We start from the raw sequence: 5952 nt of genomic DNA, 5'->3' as shown, positions 1-5952 counted from the left end.
GAGGTGGTTCCGGCTCATAGTGACCCTATGTACAACAGAACGAAACACTGCCTGGTCCTACACCATCCTCACAATCATTGCCTTGCTTGTGCCCGTGTTGCAGCCACTGCGTTGATCCACTCCTTGGGGGTCTTCCTCTTTTTCGCTGACCCTCTAATTTACTAAGCATTATACTTGGGTTTTTTTTTTTATAGGAGTTGCTAAGAGTCAGAATCGACTTGACAGCAGCGGGTTTTTTAATGTCCTTTTCCAGGGACTGATCCCTCACATAATACATCCGAAGTATGTGAGACACAGTCTCACCATCCTTCCTTCTAAGAAGCATTCTGGTTGTACTTCTTCCAAAACGGACTTGTTTTTTTGGCAGTCCCATGCTGTTGTGGTTAGGTGCTGGGTTCTGACCCATAGTGACCCCATGTACAACAGAATGAAACACTGCCCGGTCCTGCGCCGTCCTCACGATCATTGCTATGCTTGAGCCCATTGTTGCAGCCACTGTGTCAATCCATCTTGCTGAGGGTCTTCCTTTTTTTCTATGACCGATTACTTTACCAAGAATAATGTCCTTCTTGAGGAACTGATCCCTCCTGATAACATGTCCAAAGTATGTGAGAAGTAGTTTCACCATCCTTGCTTCTAAGGAGCACTCTGGTTGCACTTCTTCTAAAATAGATTTGTTTGTTGTTTTGGACCCATTAAAAACCCTATTGCCCTCAAGTCGATTCCAACTCATAGCGACCCTATAGGACAGAGTAGAACTGACCCACAGAGTTTCCAAGGAGTGCCCGGTGGATTCAAACTGTCAATCTTTTGGTTAGCAGCCATAGAACTTAACCACTACGCCATCAGGGTTTCCATTCTTTTGGGAGTCCATGGTATATTCAATATTCTTTGCCAGCACCACAGTTCAAAGCTGTCAATTCTTCTTGGGTCTTCGTTATTCATTGTCCAGCTTTCACATGCATATGAGGTGATTGAAAACACCATGGCTTGGGTCAGGCGCACCTTAGTCCTCAAGGTGACATCTTTGCTTTTTAACACTTTAAAGAGATCTCTTGCAGCTGATTTGCCCAACGCAACATGTCTTCTGATTTCTTGACTGCTGCTTCCATGAGTGTTGATTGTGGATCCAAGTAAAATGAAATCCTTGACAACCTCAATCTTTTCTCCCTTTATAATGATGTTGATGTTGCTTATTGATCCAGTTGTGAGGATTTTTGTTTTCTTTATGTTGAGGTGTAATCCATACTGAAGGCTGTGGTCTTTGATCTTCATCAGTAAGTGCTTCAAATCCTCTTCACTTTCAGGAAGCAAGGTTGTGTCATCTGCATAATGCGGGTTGTTAATGAGTCTTCCTCCAATCCTGATGCTTCATGGTTCTTCATATAGTCCAGCTCCTCAGAGTATTTGTTCAGCATACAGATTGAATAAATATGGTGAAAGGATACAACCCTGACACACACCTTTCTTGACTTTACACCATGCAGCATCCCCTTGTTCTGTTCAAAGACTGCCTCTTGATCCATATAGTTTCCTCATGAGCACAATTAAGTGTTCTGGAGTTCCCATTCTTGGCAATATTTTCCATAATTTGTTACGAGCGACACAGTTGATGCCTTTGCATAGTCAATAAAACACAGGTAAACATCTTCCTGGTATTCTCTGCTTTCAGCCAGGATCCATCTGACATCAGCAATGATATCCATTGTTCCACATCCTCTTCTGAATCCAGCTTCAATTTCTGGCAGTTCCCTGTTGATGTTCTCTTGCAGCTGCTTTTGAATGATCTTCAGCAAAATTTTACTTGTGTGTGATATTAATGATATTGTCCGATAATTTCCATATTCATTTAGATCACTTTTCTTTGGAATAGGCATAAATATGGACCTCTTCCAGTCAGTTAGCCAGGTAACTGTCTTCCAAATTTCCTGGCACAGACAAGTGAGCACTTCCAGTGCTGCATCTGTTTGTTGAAACGTCTCAATTAGTATCCCATCAATTCCTGGACCCTTGTTTTTTTGCCAATGCCATCAGTGAAGCTTGGACTTCTTCCTTCAGTACCATTGGCTCCTGATCATATGCTCCTTCCAAAATGGTTGAACATTGACCAGTTCTTTTGGTATAGTGACTCTTTGTATTCCTTCCATTTTCTTTTGATGTTTCCTGTGTTGTTTAATATTTACCCTGTAGAATCCTTCAATATTGCAACTTGAGGCTCAATTTTTTTCTTCAGTTCTTTCAGCTTGAGAAATGCCAAGCAAGTTCTTCCCTTTTGATTTTCTAACTCCAGGTCTTTTCACGTCATTATAATGCATTACTTTGTCTTCTTGAGCCACCCTTTGAAATTTTCTGTTCAGCTTTTTTACTTCATGATTTCTTTCATTTGCTTTAGCTGCTCGACGTCCAAGAGCAGAGTCTCTTCTGACATTCATTTTGGTCATTTCCTTCTTTCCTGTAATGACCTCTTTTTTTCAACTGCGCTTTAGGTGAAAGTTTACAGCCCAAGTTAATTTCTCATTCAAAAACTTACACACAGATATTAGCTGCAATCCCCACAGTCCCCCTTTCCACCCTGGGTTCCCTGTGTCATTTGACTAGTTCCTGTCGCTTCCTGCCTTCTTATCTTGCTTTTGGACAGGAGCTGCCCATTTGCTCTCGTATATCTGATAGAACTAAGAAGCACATTCCTCACGTGTATTATTTTTTGTTTTATTAAAAAAAAACACAAAAACCCGTTGCCATGGAGTTGATTCTGACTCATAGCGACCCTAAAGGACAGAGTACAATTGCCCTATAGGGCTCCCAAGGATCACCTGGTGGATTCGAGCTGATGACCCTTTGGTTAGCAGCTGTAGCTCTTAACTACTACACCACCAGGGTTTCCTTTTGTTTTATCGTCCTGTTTAATCTTTGTGTGAAGAGTAGGCTTCAGGAATGGTCTCAGTTCTGGGCTAACAGTGCATCCGGGCACTACAGTTTCAGGGGTTCCTCCAGTCTCTGTCAGACAATTAAGTCTGGTCTTTTTAAGTGAATTTAAGTTCTGTTCTACATTTTTCTCCTGCTCTGTCCAGGACTCTCTGTTGTGTTCCTTGTCAAGGCAGTCATTAGTGGTAGCCAGGCACCATCTACTTCTTCCTGTCTCAGGCTGCTAGAGTCTATGGTTCATTTGGTTCTGACCTTTTGCTTTCTTCATGTATGATATCCTTGATGTCATTTATAACTTGTCTGGTCTTCGGTCATTAGTGTTCAATGTGTCAAATCTATTCTTGAGATGGTCGCTAAATTCAGGTGGGATATACTCAAGGTAGTACTTTGGCTGTCAAGGACTTGTTCTAATTTTCTTCAGCTTCAACTTGAGCTTGCATATGAGCAATTGACTGTCTGGTCCACATTTGGCCTCTGACCTTGTTCTGACTGATGATCTTGAGCTTTCCCATCATCTCTTTCTACACATGTAGTCGATTTGATTCCCGAATATTTCATCTGGTGAGGACCACGTGTATAGTCACCGTTTATGTTATTAAGAAAAGGTACTTGCAATGAGGAAGTCGTTGGTCTTGCAAAATTCTATTATGGGATCTCTGGCATCATTCCAGCCCTGCTGGTATTTGAATACTGGTGGCATAGCTTCCAGCATCACAGCAACATGCAAGCCCTCACAATATGACCAATGGACAGAAACATGGAGGAGGGGGCTAACAATTAGAAAATAATATTTATCATTTAAAATACCAAACACCTAGAATAAATCTAAACCAGATATGTGAAACCATACAACATTATTAAGAGAGACTAAAGACACCTAAATAAATGGAGAGATATATCATTTTCATGGATTGAAAGATTCAACCTTATAGAATGCCAATTCTCCAATTAGGTCTATAGCTTCAATGCAATACTAAACAAAATCCCAGATGATTCTAAAATTTATTTTTAAAGTTTTGTTAAAATTGACAAGATGATCCTAAAATTTACATGAATATGTGAAGGGCCAAGGAAATTGAATGCAGTCTTGAAAAATATAATGACAGGGAGAATTTTTTCTACCAGATATCAAGATTATTGATGAAACTGTTACAGAAATGAAGACGGTGTAGTATTTCCATAAGGAGAGATAAAATATTTCATATTCCTGAAATAAACCTATGCATATATAGGCAATTTATATATGACAACCCACCCAGTGGCTCCATGGGAGAAAGACCTGGTAATCTGCTTTCATAAAGACTACTGCTAAAAAACCCTATGGGACAGTTCTCCTTTGTCACATGGGGTCACTATGAGTCAAAATTGACTGAACAGCACCTAACAACAACAATATATGACAAAGTTGATAATTGATAAAGGGTTAACCTAACTACAGTAGGCCATAACCAAAAAAAGGCCAGGATGCAAGTTAAACATCTACCCAACATCATCCGTAGCCCATATAACAAATAAAAACAACCCTCATATGACAGACCTAGGACCCCTGAGCCAAGAGACCAAATTGTTAGAAAAGAAAAACCTGAAAAGGTCACCCACTCACAATCTTAGTTCTTTGTCTTTAATTTAACCAATCATAGTCTGCAAGTAATTTACTCATAATGAATAAGCACCTGCCAAATTTATATAAACAGCACTTATAGATTTTACTTCTTCAGATTTTGGTCTGTCTGTAGCCTGAGTGCTTGCAGCCAAGTTCCCATTTTTGTCTTCTGATATGTCTCAATAAAAATTTCTTTGTTGCAGAAGGCTTTAGTGAAAGCTGTTTCTCTACAATAGACTGGTGCAGTGTGAGCAGGGTCTTCACTAGCAAATTCCTTATCAGATCTCCAGGAGACCTATACTGCTTGTCGGTGCCACAGTGGATTCATTGTATTCCACTTCATGTACTCTGTGTCCCCTTCAGAGATGCTCTGAGATAAGTGCTTTTGAAGTATGGATTTTATTGCCTTTCTGCATAATATGAAATATCGTTGTGACATATTTTTTGTTAAAAAAAAAGCTTGGAAACTTTTGTTGGAAGCATCATTTTGAGATTTTTGTTTGAGAGCTCCTTCTGGAGGTCTTTTGGTAAAACTGCAGTTCTTGATTTTATAGTTAGGCTTCTGCTTCTCTTTTTTTGTCTCCTGTTCTTTTCTGTGTTAGCTAACAAAAGAATATGGGAAATAATAACAACGAGAGTGATAAGAACCCCCCATCTGGGACCCTTGCTGCTTACATGGTTTGGAACTTTGGTGCCACAGCTGGCAGTATGTAGAAAAATGGCATAATCTCACTAACGACCATGATGCTGAACAGTGGTCCCTATGGGGAAGTTTTAATTTGGCTAAAATATTATATTTAAGAGGTACATTAGAAAGTCATGGGTCTCATGTAAAGCAACCAAAGTGGGAAATTTTTTATAATTGGTATTTTGAGACATTGCAACATCAATATCATGACAAATTTGCCTCCCTATAGGAAGTAGTGTCTAAAGCCAGCCAAACAAATTCAAACACTGAAAAAAAAGTTAGGGAAGTAGTACAACATTGGACTCAGTCAAATCATTGCCTCCAATATCTATCCAATGGCTGTATCTGAAATGCCATTTCCTACATCAGAAGATATTGGGCCTCCCATTACCTTGGCAGTTAAACAAAGGGCTAAAGGTGGGAACCTCGAGGTCTCCTTCCACCCATGGTCTAAGGCTGAACTTAGGGCCATTGTAAGAGACTTCTCTGATCTAAGGGAAAATTCCCACAAATTTATTCACTAGTTTAGGTTATTAGCTGAAACACATGAGTCCGGTCCTACTTATATCTATAACTTAATAAACATGTTGTTAGGCATCAGTGATGCCCATCAGGGATGAAAGCAGAAAAACGGGTAGATCCTGAAAAAACTTTAAGTGTTCCTATAGGTGCCTCAGGAAACCCTGGTGGTGTAGAGTTTAAGTGCTACAGCTGCAAACCAAAAGGCTGGCAGTTT

Source organism: Elephas maximus, chromosome 3, assembly GCF_024166365.1.
Source record: "Elephas maximus indicus isolate mEleMax1 chromosome 3, mEleMax1 primary haplotype, whole genome shotgun sequence".
In the NCBI taxonomy this organism is placed as follows: domain Eukaryota; kingdom Metazoa; phylum Chordata; class Mammalia; order Proboscidea; family Elephantidae; genus Elephas; species Elephas maximus.
The sequence above is the reverse complement of the archived record's forward strand: the minus strand, read 5'-3'. Positions refer to the sequence as shown.